Source organism: Triticum aestivum, chromosome 7D, assembly GCF_018294505.1.
Source record: "Triticum aestivum cultivar Chinese Spring chromosome 7D, IWGSC CS RefSeq v2.1, whole genome shotgun sequence".
Lineage (NCBI taxonomy): Eukaryota > Viridiplantae > Streptophyta > Magnoliopsida > Poales > Poaceae > Triticum > Triticum aestivum.
This window is the reverse complement of record NC_057814.1, coordinates 4,181,690-4,197,460: the sequence shown is the minus strand read 5'-3', so window position 1 is coordinate 4,197,460 and position 15,771 is coordinate 4,181,690.

Sequence of the window (15,771 nt, the reverse complement as noted above, 5' to 3'; positions counted from 1 at the left end):
AGACTAGTATTCCCAGAACCAGATTTAATTATCACATCTGGTTTTTCCTCCAAAATCTCATGTGTGCTTGTTATTTCAGTCTCGGTGCTTTCATCAACATAGGAACCAGAATCCACTAATTGCACGTCAATTATAGGATTGCTTGGATGATTACTAGCTATGCCAATCCTCGTGACATACTCCAGATCAGCAGCTGTACCCCCAAATTTTGTGAAGATCTCTCTAAGGCCTGGCATATAATCGATGTTGATTAATGCTGTACCATGTCCATAGGTTCTCCACTGGGGATGGTCCATTGGGGGGATGGCCTTGAAAACTAGCTTGAGCTTCCAGAGATTAGGCATTGCATCCGCCTCAAATTTTACCCAAGCTATACCCCGCATGAACGTAAACTTGAAGTACTTAAGAACTGAGAACCCGGCCTTGTCAAAGATGATATTGTCATCAGGCGCTGTCTCCACATACAAAGATAGAGCAGTCAGGGCAGGCAATCCTCTGAGAATATTGACAGAATTCATCATCAGCTCCCTCACTGCAATCTTCAAAATGCATAGGTTGCCAAGTTTTCCAACCCACGAAGGTACCTGTGAGAATATGCAGCTGATGTGTGGTGAGAATTCAAATCTCTGGAGAAGGGGGGGAGGTTCCATACAATCCCATAAAATGTTTGTTTTTGAAGCTGCGGTATTTTTAACCGGTGAGGCATGAGCCACTGCTATAGATTTCAGGTTGTCATGACCTCCAAGTAAAGAACCCAGAGCTTCCATGTTTTTCACCACATGCTTGAAAGTAGACAATGAAGAAATTGTAAGATGAAGCTCCTGCAGGTAGTTCAGCGTGCCAAGGCTCATTAAACTGGGAGACCCTATTCTATCCACCCAATCCAGCAGATCTCTCTGGACAGGAAGACTCAGGTGCAAGTGCAGCAACCGTGGAAAATTCACATCCCATGGAACAGGAGCAAATCTTGCATCTGTAATATCCAGTGTTCCCAGGTACTGTAGCACATTGTTCGGCAGTTTGATGCAGACATCAGATGCAATCTTCAAATATCTCAGTTGAAACATTTCTGAAATCCCAGTGAGGTCTGCTATATCATCATCACGGTGGCCTTGACCAGTTAGTTGAAGGTTTAGGACACGAACAAGCTTGAACTCTGTAACTACTCCTGGTCGTCGTCAGCGGGCTGCACGTAGTAGTAGGCACCTCCGGTGTAGTAGGAGTCGTCGTCGACGGTGGCGTCTGGCTCCTGGGCTCCAGCATCTGGTTGCGACAACCAGGTAGAAGGAAAGGGGGAAAAAGAGGGAGAAAAGCAACCGTGAGTACTCATCCAAAGTACTCGCGAGCAAGGAGCTACACTACATATGCATGGTTATATGTGTAAAGAGGCCATATCGGTGGATTGAACTGCAGAATGCCAGAATAAGGGGGGGATAGCTAGTCCTGTCGAAGACTACGCTTCTGGCAGCCTCCATCTTGCAGCATGTAGAAGAGAGTAGATTGAAGTCCTCCAAGTAGCATCGCATAGCATAATCCTACCCGGCGATCCCCTCCTCGTCGCCCTGTTAGAGAGCGATCACCGAGATGTATCTGGCACTTGGAAGGGTGTGTTTTATTAAGTATCCGGTTCAAGTTGTCATAAGGTCAAGGTACAACTCCGGGTCATTCTTTTACCGAGGGACACGGCTATTCTAATAGATAAACTTCCCTGCAGGGGTGCACCACATAACCCAACACGCTCGATCCCATTTGGCCGGACACACTTTTCTAGGTCATGCCCGGCCGCGGAAGATCAACACGTCGCAGCCCCACCTAGGCACAACAGAGAGGTCAGCACGCCGGTCTAAATCCTATGCGCACAGGGGTCTGGGCCCATCGCCCATTGCACACCTGCACGTTGCGTACGCGGCCGGAAGTAGACCTAACCCCCTTAATACAAGTGCGAGCTTACGGTCCAATGCGGCGTGCACCGGTCGGTCGCTGACGTCACGAAGGCTTCGGCTGATACCACGACGTCGAGTGCCCATAACTGTTCCCGCGTAGTTGGTTAGTGCGTATAGACCAAATGGCCAGAATCAGATCAAATACCAAGAACTCGTCAAGCGTGTTATTTTGAAGTAACCGCGGACGCCGTCCAGGGCCAGGCCCACCTCTCGCCTAGGTGGTCTCAACCTGCCCTGTCGCTCCGCCACAAAGATCCACTCGCGGGTACTCCTACGAGCCGACCCGACTTTAGTCACCACAGGTGTCATGTATAGAGTATATAAGTATATACCCGTGATCACCGCCCAAGTGATCACGGCCCGATAGTATAGCACAACAGACGGACAAGAATGTAGGGCCACTGATGGAAAACTAGCATCCTATACTAAGCATGTAGGATTGCAGGTAAAGGTAACAACAGTAGTAGCAAGGATAGGCTATGCATCAGGATAGGATTAACGGAAAGCAGCAACATGCTACACTACTCTAATGCAAGCAGTATAGAGAAGAATAGGCGATATCTGGTGATCAAGGGGGGGCTTTCCTAACTGCTCTGGCAAGAAGGAGTGGTCGTCAACAGCGTAGTCGGTCGGGGCACCAGCAGCGGTGTCGGTCTCGTAGTCTACCGGAGAGAAGAGGGGGAAGAAATAATGAATACAATGCAAACAGATGCATGACGATGCATGACATGACAAGCGTGATGCTAGGTGTGCCCTAACGCGGTAGTAGGTGATACTGGCGAAGGGGGGGAACATCCGGGAAAGTATTCCTGATGTTTCGCATTTTCGGACAGATGGACCGGAGGTGAAATGTTGCAGGTTCACTATGCTAGGGGCGTGTGGTGAACGAACGGGCTGCGTATCCAGATTCGTCTCGTCGTTCTGAGCAACTTTCATGTAGAAAGTATTTTCATCCGAGTTACGGATTATTTTATATGATTTTCTAAAGATTTAATCATTTTCTGGAATTATTTAAATTAACAGAAAAGGGAATTATGACATCAGCATGATGAAATGCTGACGTCAGCAGGTCAACATGTCGGCTCACCAGTCAAACCAGACAGGTGGCGCCCACATGTCAGCCACTGTTAATTAACAGAGTTTAAATTAAACTAATCTGAGGTTAAATAGCTACTGGGCCCCACATGTCAGTCTCTAATTAGTAACTAATTAGGTTTTAATTATTAAAACATTTTAATTAATTAATATAGGCGGTGGGGCCCACGTGTCAGTGGCACTGGGCTGCCTGGTCAGCAGTTGACTGGGTCAACCCAGTCAACTGGGACCCACGAGGCCCACTGGCAGTGGCTCTGAGGTGGCCCCAGGCCAGCCACGTCGGCGGCCGGCGCCGGAGTGGCTCCGGCGACCAAAACAACGGCGGAGGCACTGGGGACCTCGCCGGAATCCACGTACAGGGGGCCATTTGGCCCGTGCGTTGGCGCGTTCGAACGAGTGAGCAACGCCGCATCCAACGCGGGTGGCCACGCGAGCTGCGATGGCCGGAGCAGCCGCCGGCGACAGGGACGGCGGAGACCCGAAGCACGGCGAACTCGCGCGCGATGAAACGGAGGCCAAAACGGGCGGCGCGCTACTCCTACGGCGACTACTCGAAGCCACGAACGCGTTGGTGAGCTCGGCGGACCGGGACGAGCCCTACCGTGATGGCTACGAGCTGACAGCGGAGCCCGGGCGCGGCAATGGCGTCGCGTCGCGCACAGCTTGCTGCGGCGCGTAAACGGAGCTAGGACGGGGAGAGGAAGGGGTGGAGCTCACCGTGCGGGCGCAAGGAGGTCCCGTGAGTGAACGGGAGCGCAGAGGGAGGTCGCGGTAGACGGGGATCACCGACGGCCGAGGCGGAAGGGTACGAGGTGGATCCGGCGCTGTGGTGCCTCCCGGCTCCAACGGCGGGCACCGATCGACGTGGAGGTCGACGACGGACGCCTACGGTATGTCGGGGTTGCAGGGCGATGACGGTGGCCACGGGGACGACGGAGAACGGCGGCGAGCATGCTCGGGAAGTGGGGATCGAAGGGGAGAGGGAGGTGGATCTGAGGAGGGAGGCGCAGAGGCCGAAAGGGAGAGCGGGGCGAGTGGGAGAGGGGACCGAGGAGGCGGGGGCCGCTGGCGACCTTATCCTCTCCGGCGTCGGTGCCGGCGAGGTGGTCGGGCGGGAGCGCGCCCCTGTTCCGACCCGGGTCGGGGGAACAGGGGGGGCTTGCAGGGGGGCTGGGCCGGCGGTTGGCCAGCTGGGCTAGGTGGGCCTGTGAGCTGGGCCGCCTGGTCCAGTGAGGGGGGGGGGTTCTTTTCTTTATTTTTCTTTTCTGTTTATATCACTTTAAAATACTTAGGCACTTTCTAAAAAATGTTTTCTCCACAATAATTACCAGTGCAATATTTGGCACCCACCGAACTTTTTTTTTTTGACTTTTGAAAACTTTGGGTGTTTGTCACTAATTCATTTTTTTGAATTTGAAATGTTTTGAACTAACACTTGATTAGCAACAGTAACAGAGATGACATGGCATCATCAAGAGAGTTTTACTGTAGCCTAATTATCCGGGCGTTACATGTACCCTTTACCGAAAAGCAAATATGACAGATAGGGTCCTTTCGACCTTGGTTCCGTAGGAGCAAGTCAGAAAGGTTGAGAAATAGAACCATCTGATTTGATTCGTTCCCAATAGCCATGAGATGATCATCTTAGGGTGATCCGCGCGGGCCGGGCTTAGAGCGCGTGAAACTCATCACTACCTCGTAAGGGCGTTGAGCATTAGTCTTGGCGATGCTAGGGATGGAGGGAGTCATCAGTCGCACAAGCTTATTGCTAAAGCCAAGACAGGACATAATAGCTTCTAAGTAATGCCATTGTACCCGCTTTCATCATGCCCAACTCAAAAACCATTTATCCCATACTTCTTCTTTTCTTGTTCCTTCGTATGAATAACAGGAATCCCGGTTCGGATGGTTGACCAACATTATGATTGTGTATGAACTAGGGCTTTGGCTCAACACCTGTTGTCTTTCTTGCCCATCCTTTTGTGGTATCGAAGCTGTTCATGGAGATCCATAGGTTCACGTTACAACCCACCAATAGTCGATTCCAGAGCGGAAGGCGAAAAAGATAGGCCGGGGACCCTTCGGAAGAAGGTATATGCCCGTAGTATCTAGAAAATATTCATGGTTGCAAGAGCGAGGTTAGTCATCCTCACCATCACCATCAAATACCGGTACTCGCTTTGCGTTCTTCCTTTGGTCACTCAGGTTAAGGAAACTATTCCTACTGTACTCGAGTCGAAAGCTGTTAGCGCTGCATGCGCAAGGTTCCAACGCTTGCAGTTGCTTTTTTCTCTTTATTCCTTCTATGCGAGCCTCTAAAGACTCTACTCCTACTTTAAACTTAGAGTACGATTCTTCCAAAGACAAAGTAGAACTTCGTTTTGAGGAGTTTGCCCCCACTGGACCGAAAAACCCATATATTCCCATGGGAATGGGTGGCGCTGAACAAGCAGGCAGGCCCAACGTTGTTTATCTTTACTGCAATCCTGGTTAGGTAAAAGGAATTCCGTAGTGCAACAAAAGCGTTGATTCGAGGCGTCAGCAAAACACCGCCGTCTGTTCCTAAAACAAAACCCCTTAGCGCCCCGGGACGGGAGTGGGGGACGGCCCTATGCAGACAACAGCAGCACCGGCTCTACGAAGTCCGAATCGAATCTTTCGGTTGGCTTTCCCGTGAATAAGAATTGTTGGGCGCGGCGAAGCGAGCGAGAAGGAATAAAGAGAAAAAAGCAACTGCAAGCGTTCGGGGCTTCTCCTTTTGAGACCGCGAAAGCAGAGCTGGTTACGTCCATTGGGGAAAATTCCCAGTTTCGTGTGGGACTGCTTTTGTCTCTGGATGTCAAATGCCCCTTGACGGGCAAACGGGAGGCTCTCGAAAAGACGATAGAGGCCATCTTGAAATGCCAAGGGAAGCCCACAGACTCCCTAGCGTCTCTACTCGACCTAAAATGCGATCTCAAGGACCCCGAAAAACTCGAGCTTATTTTTTTCCGTTGCAGAAAAGAGATCCCTTACCCTTTCTTTAGAAAATGATGAATATGAAGTCCGGGAGGCTGCGGGTACTATGGATCCTCTAATTCCCAATCGGGTTACCTTCCTGGGTCAATGGCTGGGAATTTCTTGTCCCAGAATGCAAAAAAAATGTCCGCCACTTTGTTGCTTTCAGCACGTTTTCTAATGAAGTCAAGCCCCTTCTGGACTGCTCAAAGCACATTCGGAGTATAGTTGACTATTCCTCCTTTACGTATCTCAGCCAAAGCCTACTTTATTCTCTACAAGCTAGGTAGTTAAGGAATTAAGTAACTAATTTAGACTGATTGGTGGCAGGCTCCGACGAAAGCTTATGGATTCAACACTTTGCGTATAGGAAGGCGGCTGCTTAGAATGCTAAACATGCCTACTAGATGGCTTATGCTAGAACAAGTCAAGCTCAACAATGCTTAAGCCCAAGGAATGGATGTGTTAAAGACTGGAAATATAGAGTTTATCTCAACCTAACCTATGCAAGCACTTATCCCCTTGCCTTGGATTAGGCACTACAACTATATGTGACTTAGAATCTGACCAGTAACTATACCTTATGAAAAGTAAGCACTAGCTATAGACAGAACTATATAGTCCCGAGTAAGTGGCGCGGAGAGGATTGCAATAAAGCAATAGAGAGTTAGCTACATATATTGAAGTTGAATCTATGCTCTTTGCAAGGCAGAGGCGAATAATAGGCTTGTCACTCTGCGAATTGAGCTAGTTCCTATTTGGATTTGCCAGCTACTTGTTTCATTGCGGCACATTTGAGCTGCTGATCCTACTCTGGAAAGTGAAATACCTCACTTAGAGGATTAGAGGGATGTCTATCTAAGTGGGAGTTCTTTAATAATATGATTAATTGAACTTAAATTTATCATGAACTTAGTACCTGATAGTATTTTGCTTGTCTATATTGATTGTAGATAGATGGCCCGTGCTGTTGTTCCGTTGAATTTTAATGCGTTCCTGGAGAAAGCAAAGTTGAAAGAGGATGGTAGCAATTACACGGACTGGGTCCGTAACTTGAGGATTATCCTCATTGCTGCACAGAAGAATTACGTCTTGGAAGCACCGCTGGTTGCCAGACCTGCTGCAGGAGCAACACCAGATGATATGAACGTCTGGCAGAGCAAAGCTGATGACTACTCGATAGTTCAATGTGACATGCTTTACGGCTTAGAACCAGGTCTTCAACGACGTTTTGAACGTCATGGAGCTTATGAGATGTTCCAGGAGTTGAAGTTAATATTTCAAGCAAATGCCCGGATTGAGAGATATGAAGTCTTCAATAAGTTCTACAGCTGCAAGATGGAGGAGAATAGTTCTGTCAGTGAGCATATACTCAAAATGTCTGGGTATAACAATCACTTGATTCAACTCAGAGTTAATCTTCCGGATGATAGCGTCATTGACAGAATTCTTCAATCACTGCCACCAAGCTACAAGAGCTTTGTGATGAACTATAACATGCAAGGGATGGATAAGATGATTCCCGAGCTCTTCGCAATGCTAAAGGCTGCGGAGGTAGAAATCAAGAAGGAGCATCAAGTGTTGATGGTCAATAAGACCACCAGTTTCAAGAAAAAGGGCAAAGGGAAGAAGAAGGGGAACTTCAAGAAGAACAACAAGCAAGTTGCTGCTCAGGAGAAGAAACCCAAGTCTGAACCTAAGCCTGAGACTGAGTGTTTCTACTGCAAGCAGACTGGTCACTGGAAGCGGAACTTCCCCAAGTATTTGGCGGATAAGAAGGATGGCAAGGTGAACAAAGGTATATGTGATATACATGTTATTGATGTGTACCTTACTAATGCTCGCAGTAGCACATGGGTATTTGATACTGGTTCTGTTGCTAATATTTGCAACTCGAAGCAAGGACTATGGATTAAGCGAAGATTGGCTAAGGACGAGGTGACGATGCGCGTGGGAAATGGTTCCAAAGTCGATGTGATCGCGGTCGGCACGCTACCTCTACATCTACCTTCGGGATTAGTTTTAGACCTGAATAATTGTTATTTGGTGCCAGCGTTGAGTATGAACATTATATCTGGATCTTGTTTGATGCGAGACGGTTATTCATTTAAATCAGAGAATAATGGTTGTTCTATTTATATGAGTAATATCTTTTATGGTCATGCACCCTTGAAGAGTGGTCTATTTTTGTTGAATCTCGATAGTAGTGATACACATATTCATAATATTGAAGCCAAAAGATGCAGAGTTGATAATGATAGTGCAACTTATTTGTGGCACTGTCGTTTAGGTCATATCGGTGTAAAGCGCATGAAAAAACTCCATACTGATGGACTTTTGGAACCACTTGATTATGAATCACTTGGTACTTGCGAACCGTGCCTCATGGGCAAGATGACTAAAACACCGTTCTCCGGAACTATGGAGCGAGCAACAGATTTGTTGGAAATCGTACATACAGATGTATGTGGTCCGATGAATACTGAGGCTCGTGGCGGATATCGTTATTTTCTCACCTTCACAGATGATTTGAGCAGATATGGGTATATCTACTTAATGAAACATAAGTCTGAAACATTTGAAGAGTTCAAAGAATTCCAGAGTGAAGTTCAAAATCATCGTAACAAGAAAATAAAGTTTCTACGATCTGATCGTGGAGGGGAATATTTGAGTTACGAGTTTGGTCTTCGTTTGAAACAATGCGGAATAGTTTCGCAACTCACGCCACCCGGAACACCACAGCGTAATGGTGTGTTAGAACGTCGTAATCGTACTTTACTTGATATGGTGCGATCTATGATGTCTCTTACTGATTTACCGCTATCGTTTTGGGGTTATGCTTTAGAGACGGCTGCATTCACGTTAAATAGGACACCATCAAAATCCGTTGAGACGACGCCTTATGAACTGTGGTTTGGCAAGAAACCAAAGTTGTCGTTTCTTAAAGTTTGGGACTGCGATGCTTATGTGAAAAAGCTTCAACCTGATAAGCTCGAACCCAAATCGGAAAAATGTGTCTTCATAGGATACCCAAAAGAGACTGTTGGGTGCACCTTCAATCACAGATCCGAAGGCAAGACTTTTGTTACTAAATTTGGAATCTTTCTAGAGAAGGAGTTTCTCTCGAAAGAAGTGAGTGGGAGGAAAGTAGAACTTGATGAGGTAACTGTACCTGCTCCCTTATTGGAAAGTAGTTCATCACAGAAACCGGTTTCTGCGACACCTACACCAATTAGTGAGGAAGTTAATGATGATAATCATGAAACTTCAGATCAAGTTGTTACTGAACCTCGTAGGTCAACCAGAGTAAGATCCGCACCAGAGTGGTACGGTAATCCTGTTCTCGAAGTTATGTTGCTAGACCATGACGAACCTACGAACTATGAAGAAGCGATGGTGAGCCCAGATTCCGCAAAATGGCTTGAGGCCATGAAATCTGAGATGGGATCCATGTATGAGAACAAAGTGTGGACTTTGGTTGACTTACCCGATGATTGGCAAGCCATTGAGAATAAATGGATCTTCAAGAAGAAGACTGACGCTGACGGTAATGTTACTGTCTATAAAGCTCGACTTGTTGCAAAAGGTTTTTGACAAGTTCAAGGGTTTGACTATGATGAGACCTTCTCACCCGTAGCGATGCTTAAGTCTGTCCGAATCATGTTAGCAATTGCCGCATTTTATGATTATGAAATTTGGCAAATGGATGTCAAAACTGCATTCCTGAATGGATTTCTGGAAGAAGAGTTGTATATGATGCAACCGGAAGGTTTTGTCGATCCAAAAGGAGCTAACAAAGTGTGCAAGCTCCAGCGATCCATTTATGGACTGGTGCAAGCATCTCGGAGTTGGAATAAGCGCTTTGATAGTGTGATCAAAGGATTTGGTTTTATATAGACTTTTGGAGAAGCCTATATTTACAAGAAAGTGAGTGGGAGCTCTGTAGCATTTCTAATATTATATGTGGATGACATATTGCTGATTGGAAATGATATAGAATTTCTGGATAGCATAAAGGGATATTTGAATAAGAGTTTTTCAATGAAGGACCTTGGTGAAGCTGCTTATATATTGGGCATCAAGATCTATAGAGATAGATCAAGACGCTTAATTGGACTTTCACAAAGCACATACCTTGACAAAGTTTTGAAGAAGTTCAAAATGGATCAAGCAAAGAAAGGGTTCTTGCCTGTGTTACAAGGTGTGAAGTTGAGTAAGACTCAATGTCCGACCACTGCAGAAGATAGAGAGAAGATGAAAAATGTTCCCTATGCTTCAGCCATAGGCTCTATCATGTATGCAATGCTGTGTACCAGACCTGATGTGTGCCTTGCTATAAGTTTAGTAGGGAGGTACCAAAGTAATCCAGGAATGGATCACTGGACAGCGGTCAAGAACATCCTGAAATACCTGAAAAGGACTAAGGATATGTTTCTCGTTTATGGAGGTGGCAAAGAGCTCATCGTAAATGGTTACGTTGATGCAAGCTTTGACACTGATCCGGACGATTCTAAATCGCAAACCGGATACGTGTTTACATTGAACGGTGGAGCTGTCAGTTGGTGCAGTTCTAAACAAAGCGTCGTGGCGGGATCTACGTGTGAAGCGGAGTACATAGCTGCTTCAGAAGCAGCAAATGAAGGAGTCTGGTTGAAGGAGTTCATATCCGATCTAGGTGCCATACCTAGTGCATCGGGCCAATGAAAATCTTTTGTGACAATACTGGTGCAATTGCCTTGGCGAAGGAATCCAGATTTCACAAAAGAACCAAGCACATCAAGAGACGCTTCAATTCCATCCGGGATCTAGTCCAGGTGGGAGACATAGAAATTTGCAAGATACATACGGATCTGAATGTTGCAGACCCGTTGACTATGCCTCTTCCACGAGCAAAACATGATCAGCACCAAGGCTCCATGGGTGTTAGAATCATTACTGTGTAATCTAGATTATTGACTCTAGTGCAAGTGGGAGACTGAAGGAAATATGCCCTAGAGGCAATAATAAATATATTGTTTATTTCCTTATATCATGATAAATGTTTATTATTCATGCTAGAATTGTATTAACCGGAAACATAATACTTGTGTGAATACATAGACAAACAGAGTGTCACTAGTATGCCTCTACTTGACTAGCTCGTTGATCAAAGATGGTTATGTTTCCTAGCCATTGACATGATTTGTCATTTGATTAACGGGATCACATCATTAGGAGAATGATGTGATTGACTTGACCCTGCTTTCTTCATGACTTAACTATGAGATTATGCAACTCCCATTTACCAGAGGAACACTTTGTGTGCTACCAAACGTCACAATGTAACTGGGTGATTATAAAGGTGCTCTACAGGTGTCTCTGAAGGTACTTGTTGGGTTGGCGTATTTCGAGATTAGGATTTGTCACTCCGATTGTCGGAGAGGTATCTCTGGGCCCACTCGGTAATGCACATCACTTAAGCCTTGCACGCATTGCAACTAATGAGTTAGTTGCGGGATGATGTATTACAGAACGAGTAAAGAGACTTGCCGGTAACGAGATTGAAATAGGTATTGAGATACCGACGATCGAATCTCGGGCAAGTAACATACCGATGACAAAGCACTACTAGGAAAAGGGCTATAGATGGAATGGTCACTAATGGCGCACCAGACATGTGGTGCGCCACTACTATATAGCAGTGGCGCACCGCGGTCTGGTGCGCCATTAGTGTGAAAGACACTAATGGCGCACCAGACGCAAGGTGCGCCATTAATAACAATTTTTTTATTTATTTTTCCAAACATACTAATGGCGCACTAGGCACCAGTGATGGTGCACCAGCCTCACAGTGCGCCATTACTATATTTTTTTATTTTTTATTTTTTTGCAAAACTACTAATGGCGCACCAGGGAACAGTGCGCCATTACTAGTTTAAACTAGTAATGGCGCACTGTTCCCTGGTGCGCCATTAGTGTTTTTTTTGCAAAACTACTAATGGCGCACCACCACCAGCAGGTGCGCCATTAGGGTTACTAATGGCGCATTTGTTGGTGGTGCGCCATTAGTAACCTGGGACGAGCTAGATATTTTGGACAGCCACACCTACCCACTCACTTTCCCCACTTCATTCTCTCCACCTCCTCCTCCAAGCTTGTCTCGGCTGCCTCCTACTCCTCACCTCATTTGCACTATAAATTCATCCAAATTAAGTGGTTAAATTACCTTTTTTTGATAGGTAAGTAAGGGGGAAGCTATCTTTATGTTGTTCTCCCTCCAACAACGTGCACATGCACTTTTTATGGCCTAGCTAGATCTATGTATGTTTGTGGTGTTGCATATATGTTTGTGTTTGCAGGTACCGGTATTTAAAATGCGATAGTTGCCAATATTTTGCCGGAATGTTGATTCATTTCCGTTTCGGCGAGAATTTTGGCACTATGCATTCTTTTTGGTCCTATTTTTAGGGAAAGTCATGCCAAATTTTTTCTTGGTTCTAAAATATCGTTTTGCTCTACCCCGCAGGCGACCATGGTCCGCACGATGACCGAAGGCATCGTGAATAGGTTTTTGAGCTCCGCGAAGGCCGAGATGCTTGAAAAGAACGAGACGGAGATAAGATGTCCGTGTCGAAGATGCAAGCTGAAGAGCCTTATTGCGGACCCGGATTCCGGGCAGGTGCGGGACCACCTGCTCTTGCGTGGTTTCATGGATGGTTATCGGTGGCAAGGTGATGAAGATGACTATGAAGTCGTCCATGGGGGCCGGGCAAGAAATGAGGAAGGGCAGCAAGACAACCACCGCGTCTCGGGCGGGCGAGAAGACGAAGAATCTCCAGGACATGATCACGACGGTGATGCTGTACACAATCATCATGTAGAAGATGCCGGACATGATGATGAGGAAGATGCGGGAGCAGACGAAGGGCATGATCATGAAGATGAAGATGCCGGCGGAGCAGACGACGATGGACCATCGATGGGCTGGATGCAGGACCCTCATATTCAAGAGCTGCTTCTCAAGCAGACGGATAATGCAAGAGCTGCCGCCCGAGAGAAAGCCAAGCTGGATCAACTGGAGATAGACGCGGTTACTCCATTGTATGAAGGATGCAGGCCCGAGGATACCCGCCTGAAAGTAACGCTCATGGCTCTGGAGATGAAGGTAAAACACAAAATGACCGACGCATGCTTTGATGAGAACATGTCATTCTGGCACGAACGTCTTCCCAAGGGGAACAAGTGCCCGACCAATTTCGAGGAGGCGATGAAAATCGTGTGTCCTCTGGATTTACCGCATGTGGAATACCATGTGTGCATGAACAATTGTATCATTTATCGGGACGAGCACGCGGAGTCTACCATATGTCCGGTGTGCGGCGTCACTCGATACAAGAAGAGGAAGAAAGCTCCTCGAAAAGTGGTGTGGTACTTTCCTATCACTCCTTGTCTGCAGCGGTATTTCGCGGACCCTAAGGTAGCAAAGCTCCTGCGTTGGCACGCGGATAGGGAGGAGAAGAAGCGAGAAGATGACGCAAATGATCCGGAGATAAATAAAAAATACAAGATGCTGAGTCACCCTAAGGATGGGAGCCAGTGGCAAGCGTTGAACTTCGAACACCGAGAATTTGGGAAGGATCCAAGGAACATCATGCTGGGCGCGAGCACTGATGTAGTCAATCCGTTTGGTAGCCAGAGAAGCACACATAGCACCTGGCCTGTGTTTGTGTGGATGTACAACCTTCCCCCCTGGTTGTGCATGAAGAGGAAGTACATTCACATGAGTATGCTAATTGAAGGGCCAAAACAACCAGGGAACGACATCAATCTGTATCTGGGGCTGCTGAAAGAGGAGCTAGACACGCTGTGGAAAACGCCAGCCAATACGTGGGACGCCGCAGAGAAAGAATATTTCCCTATGAGAGCCGCACTGCTCACGACGGTGCACGACTATCTCGGTTACGGATATCTCGAGGGGCAGGTGGTCCACGGATTTTTTGGATGCATCAGGTGCATGGATGACACAACGTATCGCCAGCTAGATAGAGATCCCGGGTCTTCGAAAACCGCGTTCATGGGACATCGAAGGTGGCTTCGCGACGATGACCCGTGGAGGAAACGCAAGGATCTGTTCGATGGTGAAACCGAACCCCGAATACGCCCGCGTACGAGGAGCGGCGAGGAAATAGCCGAGCTGTTGAAAAATTGGAAAGATTGCCCACTGCCGGGAAAGAAGCAAAAGGCGCCAGAGCCGGGAAAGAAGCGAAAGGCGCCAGAGCCGCTGCCGAAGGTATGGAAAATGAGGTCTGTTTTCTGGGACTTGCCGTACTGGAAGATCCACCGTGTGCCTCACAGCCTTGATGTCATGCATATCACAAAGAACGTGTGCGAGAGTCTGCTTGGTACCCTGCTCAACATGCGAGAGAGGACCAAAGATGGGCCGAAAGCAAGGGCAGACTTGAAATCAATGGGCATCAGGGAGGAGCTTCACGCTAATGATGATGATGATGATGAGGCGAAGCAGGACATGGAAAGTCGTCGCAAAGGCAAAAAGGCCAAGAAGACTGGAAATGACTTCCCTCCCGCGTGCTTCACTCTAAGTCAAGAGGAGATCGATCAATTTTTCACCTGCCTCGTAGGAGTAAAACTTCCTTATGGTTACGCGGGGAAGATAAGCAGATACCTAGACTGAGCGAAGCAGAAGTTCAGCGGGATGAAGTCTCACGACTGTCACGTGCTGATGACGCAGATACTTCCAGTTGCAATCCGTGGGATCATGGACGCGCACGTCCGTGAAACGCTATTTGGCCTATGCAACTTTTTCGACGTCATCTCTCGGAAGTCGGTTGGCGTGAGGCAACTCAGAAGGCTACAGGAAGAGATCGTGGTGATACTATGCGAGCTTGAGATGTACTTCCCGCCCGCATTCTTCGACGTTATGGTGCATCTGCTGGTCCATATCGTGGAGGATATCATCCAACTCGGGCCGACGTTCCTGCACAGCATGATGCCGTTCGAAAGGATGAATGGTGTCATCAAAGGATACGTTCGCAACATGTCACGTCCAGAGGGAAGCATAGCCAGGGGCTTTCTGACCGAAGAGTACATCTCCTACTGCACGAATTATCTAGGCATCGAGAACCCCTTTGGTCTGCCCGTCAACAGGCACCTCGGCAGGCTCGCTGGATGGGGTCACCGTGAGGGTCGCCGCGAAATGCATGTCGACTTCGATGGTCGACTCGCCGACTTTGAAAGAGCAAACCTAGTCGCGCTACAACACATAGACGTGGTCGATCCTTGGGTGGTAGAGCACAAAACCTTTATTGAGAGGACGTACAATGACCGAGGCCAACAGAGGACGGACGGAGATATAATCAAAGAGCACAACTCATGTTTCACGCGTTGGTTCAAGCAGAAGCTTCTATCGTACCCTTTACATGAGGATTCTTCCGCGGAAGAACAACTCATATTCGCCTTGTCACAGGGCGCCGAGCACAACCTGATGACGTATGAGGCGTACGATATCAACGGCTACACATTCTACACCAAGGACAAGGACATGAAGAGCGATGGTTATCAGAACTCCGGGGTAACGATGGAATCCTACACCGGTAACGACAAGGACAGATACTACGGAAGGATCGAGGAGATCTGGGAGCTGAGCTTCGCTGGAGAGAAGGTCTCGATGTTTCGTGTCAGATGGGCCAAGAGCGTCATAAAAGAAGACCGGTATTTCACCACCATGGTTATACCCAAA